This window comes from Chrysochloris asiatica, unplaced genomic scaffold, assembly GCF_000296735.1.
Source record: "Chrysochloris asiatica unplaced genomic scaffold, ChrAsi1.0 scaffold00007, whole genome shotgun sequence".
In the NCBI taxonomy this organism is placed as follows: Eukaryota; Metazoa; Chordata; class Mammalia; order Afrosoricida; family Chrysochloridae; genus Chrysochloris; species Chrysochloris asiatica.
In genome coordinates this window covers 10,187,724-10,199,734 of record NW_006408525.1, presented here as the reverse complement: position 1 = coordinate 10,199,734, position 12,011 = coordinate 10,187,724, and the positions used below count along the sequence as shown (strand labels likewise).

The 12,011-nt window shown below is 37.2% G+C and overlaps 1 protein-coding gene and 1 pseudogene across 1 annotated transcript in view; both read left to right on the top strand.

The window, feature by feature from the left end:
* Positions 1 to 12,011, top strand: part of PPM1E (protein phosphatase, Mg2+/Mn2+ dependent, 1E) — a 264,999-nt gene that overhangs the window by 84,529 nt on the left and 168,459 nt on the right. The gene's annotated exons all lie outside the window — the stretch shown is intronic.
* LOC102817308 lies at positions 11,546 to 11,855 on the top strand (annotated as a pseudogene).

Here is a 12,011-nt window from a genome sequence, read left to right as displayed (position 1 = left end):
AGTCTTAGAGGGGGTTTGACCTGAAGGGACTTGATTGCTTGCTTGATGGCTTCTTGGTGAACAACTTGCTTATTCTTGTAGTAGCCAACCATACTGCCATTTTTGTTTTGGGTTTTTCCTGCTGATCTTTCTTTGTGGATAGATCTTCTGTTGCCCTAGCTGTTCCAGGCTGATCTACTTGTCCTCTCTAGTGGAAATGAGTTCATATTGTTTTAATCTGTAGGCTACCTTTTAGAAGCAAGTGGAGTACAACTCATGAAAAACAAAAAAGAACCTCACTCTTCTTTCCTTCAATCCCTGTGGCTCAAGCTAATGACACAGACATGCTGCACAGGTTTTTGTTTTTGTTTTTTTTTGTGTGTGTGTGTGGTAGCATTGTTGTTAGTTGCTAATGAGTCAATTCTAATTCACAGTAACCCTGTGTGACAGAATAGGACTGCCCTCATAGGATTTTCAAAACTGTAATCTTTTACAGAAGTCCTGGTGTGGCGCTGTGGGTTAATGTGCTGGACTGATCAAACTATTTGATCAGTTTGAACCTCAAGGGTGGTGATGGTTCAGGCTCACCAGCTGCTCATCAGAAACCCTATACAAGGTCACTATGAGTCAGAATCGACTTGATGGCACTTAACAACAACAATCTTTACCAGGTCAGATGGTCAGGTCTTTTCTCCTGTACAGCTACTGGGTGGGTTCAGACTGTCACTCTCTTTGTTAGCAGCTGAGTGCTTAACCTTTTTACCACTAGAGCTGATTTTTATGGTAATAGTTATATTGATTTGTGATGTAATGGTGAGAGATGATAGAAATAGTTTTATGTCAGTGCTTATAGATGCAGTGTTCATTATTGTTCTCAAGTTACTTTATGTTTGTTTTTTTTCTTCCCAAAGAAAACCCAGACTCTTTTATGTCTTCTGCTATGCTTACATACCTATATATTGTTTTTATCAAACTTCATGCCCCTCTCCAGCTTATCCAAAATATTTTTATCATGACTAGCTTGCATAATGAGATCTTTCCAGACTCTTTCTCATGAATACCTTACACCTTGGAAGTTCTCTTGCTATCACAGAAAATTTGTGTGCGTAGTGGAGAAAAGCTCGATTTCGGTGGACTTGTAGAACTTCCCACATTTGGAGAAATACCCTAAGAAGTCTTTCTAGACCATTTGCTTTTTTATATATCCAGATTGTTCCTTATCCCAATGAAAACATATAGGAGACTGTATTGTAATTAGCTTTTCTTGCCAGGATAGTAGAGATTGTTCGTTGTGAACAGTCTGTTGCCAGCAGATGAGTTGGAACATTGTGTTTATTTGTGAGAGGATTTCAGTATGAGCAATTTGGTTTAAAGATTAAATGGGGGAATAGCTTCTTTTGGTAAACTTGATGAAGTCATTGCTTTTTAAAGAAAAATTATTAAGTTATAGAGAAGTATTCACATTGAAAGCATTGAATATCATACTGAACATTGTAAAAGTGGGAAATCCTGTCTATATTTCATCTAGAAGAATTTATAGCTTTTCTTTTGCCTTTTTGAGTAGTGGACAGATGTACTGGAGGCAACCTAGCTTGGTGTAATAATAAGCAACAGATTGAAACATAGAGCAGAACTGGATGTACAATATCAGGGCATCTAATTCAATGTGTATTTACTATATACAAGGAGTTTTGGTAGGAATTCTATTGGAGACAGAGGTTGAGATGAGTATTAAAATAATAATAATAATAATAATAATAAATGGCCTCTCAAATAATGTAGAAGCCAGGAAAATAGATCACTAAATGATTAATAGCCAATAAGGGAGCATTGTTGTTCTTGTGAAGTGCCGTCGAGTCGGTTCCGACCCATAGCGACCCTGCATAGGGTTTCCAAGGAGCTGGTGAGCTTGAACCACCAACTTTGAAGTTCAAACAGCTTTGCAGTCTGGTGCGTTAACCCACAGTGCCACACCAGGACTCCATAAGGGAGCATAGGAAAGAACAATTCATTTTGATTAGGGAATCAGAAGCCATTAAAAATATGGCATTTAAGTTGATTCTAAACAAGAAATTGTATTTTGATAGCTGTGAAATGATGAAACTAGGAGCATAAGGATCTCATTTTGAGGGACTGGTAAATATGGAGGTATACCTGGCTAGTCCCTCAGTTTTGTAGAAAGATAAAGAGACTATGAAATCAAACTATTTCAATGCTTAACCTTTTTTCTATAAAAGCAGTAACAACTAATATGCATATATTTTCATGTACATATTTGAGACTTGTAACAACAACCAGTAAGAGATATTACTGCGATCACCAATATGTACATGTTGTTGTTGTTAAGAGCCATCAAGTCAGTTCCAACTCATAGTGTCCCTATATATGGTTTTGAAGGAGTGGCTTGTGGGTTTGAACCACTGATCTTTCGGTTAGCAGTTCAGTGCTTATCCTAAAGTGCCACACCAGAATTCCAGTATGTACATGTTGATGTTAAGTGCTGTCAAGTCAGTTCCACAGTGATCCTGTATAGGGCTTCCAAAGAGTGGCTGGTGAGCTTGAACTACCAACCTTGCGGTTCAAATTGGTCTTGTAGTCCAGCACATTAGCTTGCAGTGCCACACCAGGACATGAATAATTTAGCACAAATATGTGTATTTGAAAGCTGACTTTGTCACTATACAACCTTAGACAAGTTGCTTCATATTAGTGAATGTCAGTTTTCTTATCTATATGATACAAATAATATGAGGGGGACTTAAGAAAGTTCTTGGAAAAATGGGATTAAAAGATAAATATAAAAAATATAAGCTTTATTTTTCAACATAAGCTCTATCAAGGCCAAGACACTGTTGTAAATGATGATACCAGCCATTTAGTTAAACTGAGGGTCCTGGGAATTTAACCATGTCAACACAGTCTTTTATATTACTAACTGAACAAAAACAAGTATGCCTTAAAGGTTTTTTAAGATTAGGAAACACAAAGAAATCAGAAGGAATTAAATCAGGATTGCGAGGTGGATGCCCCATGATTTCCCATTGAAACTCTTACAAAAATGATCCTTGTTCAAGGAGGTGAGTGAGGAGCATTATTGTGGTGGAGAAGAACTCTCTGGTAAAACTTTCCTGCTAAAGTTTTGGCTAATTTTCTTAAAACACTCTCATAATAAGTCTTACTACTGTCAATTCCAGCTCATAGGAACTATATATGACAGGAAAAAACTGCTTCATAGGGTTTCTGAGGTTGTAAATCTTTACAGAAGCAGTCTACTTTATCTATCTTTCCAGAGTGTCTGGTGGGTTTGAACACCAGTACAATGTTTAACCCACTGTCTTTTATTCTTACGAAAAGCAGATGTTATTTTTCTTTGCGCCCCCAGAAAGTCTAAAAGCAAAATGCCTTGAATATCCCCAAAAACTGTTGCCATGACTTTGCTCTTGACTGGTCCACTTTTGCTTTGATTGGATCGCTTCCACCTCTTGGTAGCCATTGCTTTGATTGTGCTTTGTCTTCAGGATCATACTGATAAAGCCATGTTTCATCTCCTTTTACAATTTTTCAAAGAAATACCTCAGGATCTTGATCTCACTTGTTTAAAATTTCCATTCAAAGCTCTGCTCTTGTCTGCAGCTGATCTGGGCTGCAGTTTTGCACCCATCTAGCAGAAAGTTTGTTCAATCTGAATTTTTCAATCAGAATTGTGTAAACTGAACCATTTGAGATGTTTATGATATTGCTGTTGTGTCTGCTGGTAATCGTTGGTCTGTTTCACTAGGGCATGAACAAGTTTAATTATTTCCTCAAAAATTGTTGTAAATTGTCTGCCTCTATAGGCTTTACCTCAAACATTATCTCATTCCTTCTTAAAAGGAGTTATCCATTTGTAAGCTGCTGATTTCTTTAAGGGAATTGCTTCTATAAACTTTTCATAAAGCTTCAGTAACTTCACCATTCTTTCACCCAAGCTTCACCATAAATTTGATGTTTATTCTATGTTCAATTTTAGGAGAATTCATGTTGCTCTGATAAAGACTCTTATCAAACTGATATCTTACCCTTCTTAGTGACTCAAAAGAGATCCTGTTCAGACATGTTATAACAAGTTAGTATGAGTTTGTTTGTTGTTTCTTAAAGTTCATTTTCCATGAACTTTTTGAAGACCTCCTGTACTTTCTTAGGTTGCTTCAGGTTGCTGCATAACACTACATTATTCTGGAGGAGTTGTTCACAGAGACCAGAGGTTGACATTTTTTCAGTAAAGGGCAAGATGGCAGACTTTTTAAGCAACTACTCAACTGTGGTATTGTACCTTGAAAATTACTGTAGACAGTATGTAAATGAATGAATTTGGTTGTATTCTAGTAAAAAATAATGTACAAAAACAAATTTGGTCCATAGTACAAAGTACCCTGAAGTTGTACAAGTCCGTAGCACAACTTTAAAGGAGCAAATTGCATGCGGTATAAGAAATACTACAAGGGTAAGCAAAAGAAAAAAAAAAATGCTACTTAGGGGTTTCAGTTTATACATACATGGGTTTATTCCAAACAAAATGTGTTAAAATATGTCTCAGCAATCAGTGGATGTCTGCAGACAAGTTCTTCAGTAATATACTTCTCTTAGTCTAGTTAATTGTTAAGTGCCGTCAAGTCTGTTCCGACTCATAGCAACCCTGTATAGGGTTTCCAAGGAGCAGCTGGTGAATTTGAACATCTGATCTTGTGGTCCAGTGTGCCACGTTCCACAGTGCCACATCAGGACTCCACTAGGATGCCTTCAAAAAAAGGTCTAATCAAAACAGTGCCTTTCCAGGGGATCTACTCAGCCAGTTCAGCTCAAGGCAAGGAGAGATCAAATTAGAAGGTTATGGTGACTTGAGTGATTTGGTTTGAATTCAAAAGGGCAATCATGTTAGATTTTTCTCAGGGGACACAGGACAATCACAGGGACTTATTTAGTAAGATGTTTTAAGAAAATTGAAAACTGCATTGGTAAGAAAAAGGCCAGGAAAGTTGTGCCAAGGAATTTTTTTTTCTATCATGACGATGCACCTGATAATTTTTCTAGGGCAGCAAGGACTGTCTGATAAGAATTTTGTCAGGAAACCTTACTCCATCCACCCTATAAACCTGATATTGCCCCTTCAGTTTTAACTTTTGTTCCCCATATTCAAAGGACATTGCAGAGGGCCATAATTTGACTACCTCAAGAATGCCCAAAGCATCCAATTTGATATGTAAATCAGAGAGTGCAGAATTCTCTGGGGAAGGGTTAGAGACATGGAAACACTGCCTTCAAAATTGTATAGACCTAGATGGAGGAGATGGCAAGAAATAATAGCTGTGTAGTTTGATATTTTTGTTTAATAAACAAAATTTTGTTTCTATGGTTTTGCATCAATACTTTTTGACTTACCCTTGTATAAGAATTATTTAATATGTAATTTAATAGGACAGACATTTTTAGTATAGCACATGTGGGTACTTAATGATAGAAACCCATCCACTTTTCTCTTTTCCCTTTTAAAGTTATTGATGTTATTAAGTGTTATAGAGTTGGTTCCAACTCAGAGTGAGCCTGTATAGGGTTTCCAAGGAACGGATGCTGGGTTTGAACCACTGGCCTTGTGATGAGCAGTGCTGTGTTCATCCTACAGTGCCACACCAGAAATTATTGTTATTGAACTCTTGGGTCAACCACTTCAATAAACCTTTGCCTTCAGCTATTTCATAATTCTCAATAGGAAAATAAAAACTATCCTCTATAAAATTAGCTATAATTAGATGTGTGAGTTGGAGTGATAATATACAAATGTTATATTGAATTCCTTAAGGACCATGTTAATGAGGAATTATGGCTGAAACATTGTTATAATTAATTGTTACTGTATCTAGAAATCTTAAAGACAACATGATAGGGAGTCTGAAGCATGAATTGATGGCATTATTCAGGGTCTTATGTAAAGACTTACAGCCTCGGAAACCCTGTACAGGGTCACTATGAGTTGGAACCGACTCTAGGGTACATAACCACCACCAACCATGTGATTTGTTGCTTTGTATAAATGAGGTTTTGACCTGGAAAATATACACTGTTTTGGATCTCTGAAAATTTGGCATAGTGTAGTAATACTGTTCTGATTGGTCCCTTTGTTGTTCTTGTTAGGTGCCATCAAGTCAATTCTCAATCATAGTGACCCTGTATAGGAGTGGCTGGTGGGTTTGAATTGCTGATCTTCCAGTTAACAGTCCAGTGCTTATCCTATGGTGCCACATCAAGACTCCTCACATAGTTTTTGCCAGACTGCCACTGCATTATTCTTGAAATACAGTTAATAATTGAGAAAAAGCTTTTTTGTTAGCAAACTCAGAAACCTTATACAGGGTTGCTATAGGTTGGAACTGACTCAATGGCACTTAACAACAAAAACAACAATAACTGAGCCACATCAAGGTAAGGAGATTGATGTGAAAGAGACACTCTTAAAGCATACGTTTCCAGCGATGGTAAGGCTGTAAACTGGAGTGGCAGCTTCAGGGAGGATTTTAAAGAGCAGAAGACGAGATGAGACCAACAGAAGAGATGGAAAGAAGGGCATAATCATGGAGGAGGGCAAATAATACCAGCAACAAAAAGTAAAAAAGTGCATAGAGAAGGAGGCAATGAAACATACCAGTGATCGCAAAAATGTCATAGGGCTGGGCAGTGATTCATTGTTACACAGAAGGTCACATTGAGTCAGTCGACTGCATGCAACTAACAACAATAACTGAATGAGATAGACAAATTTGTGAATAAGAGCAGACATGATATAAAATGAGGAGCAATGTGGGTATTTACTTAGAAGTATAGTTTCTAAGTCTGATTTTTGTATGTGTGTGTGGGGAGTCACAAATGTCTCTCCAGCAAGAGGGAATATGTGTCTGCTTCTGATTCTGTTATGGGTTTCACTGGTAATTATGGTTAGAACAGTCTCCAGGTGTTTATTATATTGTTTGCAGGGAGGAAGAAGGTCAAAGTTGGAGCCAGTTTCTTGCACCTTTATGTGTAGGCCTCATATTAGGATTGTTTCCTAAAATAGATGTATTCACATTCCTGAAGTTGGAGTCCATACACTTTTGTAAATCTGCTCTTTGATTGTGGTAATTCACGTTTTAGACACTGATTGACCATGAATGGGAAATGTGCAGATAGTTGGTTCTTTTCAATACTACTATGTGTTCTTCTTTTCCTGTGAAGAAATTCTAATTATAGCAAGCATAAGTTTAAACTGCAAGTTGATAAAGCCATGACATTAGGCGGTCTGCCATACAGTGGGACTTGCTGTTGGAAAGTGTAGATTGTAATTGGTTCTGTTGTTCAGCGTCTGTGGCAACTGAAGGCTGTCAAAGTCAGTTGCCCCACTCTATCCTACTTGTCACATAGAATAGCAAAGTAGTGCAGTGTTGTGAAAAAGTATGACAGAAGAGTTGAGTTCTGATTATTATTGCTCTTCCTGCTTCACCTTGGGCAAATCATTTAACCCTTATGAGTCTGTTTTTTCCTGATTTTTCAAATTGAGAAGTATAATAACTCTTAATCTGGTTGAAACATATTTGTGAGGATCAGATAATATAGTGTATGACTACTTTTTAATTTATAAAGGCAAAATATAAAATAAGGTCTTATTCTTATTTCTGACCCAAGGAGAATTGTATCTAATGTAAGAAAAACTGACATGGGCATATTTCTATTATGTAAGCACTTCAAGGAATGGAATGAGCGGGAAAGGAATTGTAAAAGTAATGGGAAAATAATCATTTTCATTGCATGAAAGACAAACTTACTTGAAATTCTAGGCACAAGAATGGTTTCTTGAGATTGTATTTATACTGTTCTCAGAAAGATTTAGGTGAAAGGGAAAAGACCTCATTTGGAGACAGGATACGTTTTATATAAAAATGTACCAATACTGAATATTGGAGACTAGTTCTCTGAATCTATAGTTATCCCTTTGGCATTTGAAAATAACATTGCTGCTGATATCTGAATTACCTGTTATTTGGATCTTAAGTTTTCCTTAGGAAATTGTCATTTGCGAATTTTAAAATTATTATAAAATATGTATAAAATTAAGGAACCCTGGTGGCATAGCGTGTTACACGTTGGACAGCTAACCACAAGGTTAGTAGTTCGAATCCACCAGATGCTCTGCAGGAGAAAAATGAGACTTTCTGCTCCCATAAAGATTCACAGTTTTGGAAACTCTATACAGGGTCACTATGAGTCGGAACCTACTTGCCAGTAGGTCTACCATGTATAAAATATGTTGTTGTTAAGTGCCGTCGAGTCGGTTCCGACCCATAGCAACCCTGTACAGGGTTTCTGAGGTGATAAATCTTTACGGGAGCAGAAAGCCTCATCTTTCTCCCGTGGAACAGCTGGTAGTTTCGAACTGCTGACCTTAAGGTTCGCAGCCCGATTCGTAACCATTATGCTACCAGAGCTCCTTAAAATGAAGTATTGTTATGTGTCATGGAGTTGTTACGTGCCATGTTGTTATGTGCCATGGAGTCATTTCTGACTCTTAGCAACCCTCTGTTGGGTTTCCAAGGAGCTGGCTTGTGAATTTGAAATGCTGACCTTGTGGTCCAGTGCTTATCCTACAGCACCATACCAGGACTCCTTAGGTTGCCATGTTGTTGTTAAGTGCCATTGAGTTGGTTCTGACCCATAGTGACTCTTTATAGAGTCTCCAAGGAGCAGCTGGTGAGCTTGAACCGCCAACCTTGTGGTTCAAACTGACTTTGCAGTCCAACACATTAGCCCACAGTGCCACACCAGGACTCCTAGGTTGACTTGTTTTAAGTGCCATTGAGTTGGTTCCGACCCATAGGGCTTTTGATTGAACTGCTGAACTTGCCTTGTTGTTGTTGTTAAGTGCCGTCGAGTCGATTCTGACCCATAGTGACCCTGTATAGGGTTTCTGAGGAGTAGCTGGTGAGCTTGAACTGCCAACCTTGCAGTTCAAAATGCTTTGCAGTCTGGCGCATTAACCCACAGTGCCACGCCAGGACTCCCTTAGCTACTGATAAATGTTATTTTGTGTAAATGCTAATATTTGCTTCTTGGAGTATGTTGTGTGTCTATGGAAAGAAGAAACTCATTTAAAATATCCCAGCATACTTCAATTTAGAAAAAGTTTGACAGTTTAAAAAAGTTTGTGTTGATATTGATATTTTTCAGGAAACAATGAAAGGAAATAAGGAAATACAATATTTTTACATTTTCTGCCTTACTCAATAAAGTATATTTCTATATTTAAGATATAGAAATGTTTTTCATTTTAATTATCACTGACTTTTTTTGATGTTTATTTAAAACAAATGAAAATTGCTTTTGTGTCTTATAAAAGAAATTTAGCTGGAAGATCCAGCTGTTGCATTTATAAATAGCCACAGATGTCTGTAACAATAAAGGATTTACTCAGGTTGTTATAGCAACTAAAATTCAGAATTTAGAGATAAGCTGTATCGAGGGAGGAAAGTGCATTAAATGTACACTTAATACAATTATATGTTAAGAATTATTGCTTGTTATTTGTCAATTTAGAAAGATAAATTCATTTCAACTTGACACTGTAACATGATCTTTAATGTATACATATTCTGTTACTAACTTAAAGTTTACAATGATTTTATATAATTTTAAAGAGATTTTCTTGTAGTGGGATGGTTTGTGCTAACCTATTTAAACTCACTTTCTTGGTCCTCTTTGTAATGAGTAGCATGTTTATTTAGATCTGTGTTAGGATTCAGGATGCATTTTTGTCCATGTTGTTGTTGTTATGTGCTGTCTAGCTGTTTACAACTCATAAAGGCCCTGTATAGGGTTTCCAAAGCTGTAAATCTCTGTGGGAGGAGAAAGTCTTATATTTCTCCTATAGAGAAGCAGGTGGGCTTGAGCGACTGACCTTGTGATTAGCAGTCCAGTGGTTATCCTCTAGAGCCATTGTGTTCCAGTTTTTGTCCATAGAGTAAGGCAAAGCCTGCTTTTATTGTTATTAGGTGCTATCGAGTCAGTTCCAACTCATAGCGACCATATGTACAGCAGAATGAAACACTGCCCATTCCTGTGCCCTCCTCATAATTGTTACATTTGAGCCCACTGCTGCCGCAACTGTGCCAGTTCATTTCCTTGGGGGTGGGAGTCTTCCTCTTTTTTGCTCTCCACCCAATTACCAAGCATGGTGCACTCCTCCAGGAATTGGTCCTTCCTGATAACATGTTTGAAGCCTGCAATGGGCTTTAAACCCATGATCTTACACTAATGCTATATCTTTTAAGTCCATTTAAGCAATTACATTTATTCAGAGATTCTGTAACACAGTGGGTCTGGGGATGGGACAAAAAAAGTAAATTTTACTTTTATTTAAAACAATGTAATTTATAGTAAACAGTCAAATAGTATTCTCTAGCGATTGTAATAAAAAGAGTAATTTCTTACCCTATTCTGTTTTATCCCCAACTTCTCCTCATAGCAACTTTTTAAGTTATTTCTTATAGAATACATTTCTGTTACTATTTTCTTGGTTTTTCAAGTTTAGATATTCTTTGTTTCCTACTCAGGAAGATAAAGATTTAATACTCTTGTACAATTCCTGCTACTAATTCTTCACCCAATATAATCATATCACATTTTTTGGCAAAATAGTGTTTATATTATTTGAATTATGTAAATATTAGTCACAGCTGAGCCAACATGTGCTAAAATTACATTTTCTTTCTTGCTCAAGTTTTTATTTTTCTGGGATTTAATAGTGGATCTATGTTCGATATACTTAGTTTTCTATGTGTTTATCATTATTTTCTTCTTCAAAATTTCCAGTAGAACTGTAAAATGATTCTAGGTGTAGTTAAACATTAAGTACATCAGGTAATCTTATTATTTTTATTGAACATTTTTTTCCTCACCTGATCTAATATGGATTGTGTGCTCTCTAAACTGTCATTCTGAAGCTCTTCCATCACCTGGGAGTTCCCTTTGCTTCTTTCCTTTATTTAAACTTTGGTTTTTTAGTTCTCATGCCTTCTTCCTGGGTTAAAAAGAGGAATAAATTTGTTGCCATTGAATCTGTTTTGACTACTAGTGATCCTCTCATACAAAGTAGAACTGCTCCGTAGGGTTTCCAAGAAAGGAAGGAGCTCTGGTAGCGTAGTGGTTACGAATCGGGCTGCGAACCATAAGGTCAGCAGTTCGAAACTACCAGCCGCTCCGCGGGAGAAAGATGAGGCTTTCTACTCCCGTAAGGATTTACACCCTCGGAAACCCTGTACAGGGTCGCTATGGGTCGGAACCGACTCGAAGGCACTTAACAACAACAACAATCTTTACAGGAGCGTTTTCTCCTGTGGAGCAGCTAGTGGCTTTGAATGACTTATTTTTCAGTTAACAGCCGAGCACTTAATCAGAGCTCTTTATTTCTGTGTCCTTAGTTTCCTCTCACCTACCTCTCTCATTTTGCTGGAGCACATTCTTTTTGTTTTGAGACTTTGCAAACCTCAAAATATCATTATATTAAAATATGGTAGATGACGTGGATTAGCAACAAACTACCTGCACAGTGGAGGAGCCTCTGGATCTTGTCAGGCTCAGCCTGATCAGCGCATTCATGTGAAAATGCGAAATGACACAGAGAGCGTCGAGGAAGATTACATGCTTATGATCAACGTTTAAATATGATATTGGGAGATGTGGAAGAAACTGTGACTGTTATAGAAATTGATGAGTAAACATATGAAGAGATATATAAATCAACAAAACAGAGTATTCCAATGCTCTTTGTTTGGGGAGATGGTGTTGTACTAGTTGCCTCTCCATTGAGAGTTGGCTGAAACAAAAAAATGTGTCCAGTGTGGAAAAGAAGAGACTTTATACAATTGCTTCTTTAAGATATAATGTATTCAAAAGAGAAACTCGTGTAAAATTTAATATTCAGAAATGACCAAGGATTCTTCCACTCTTGAAATGAGTTGATTTGCAGATAACTT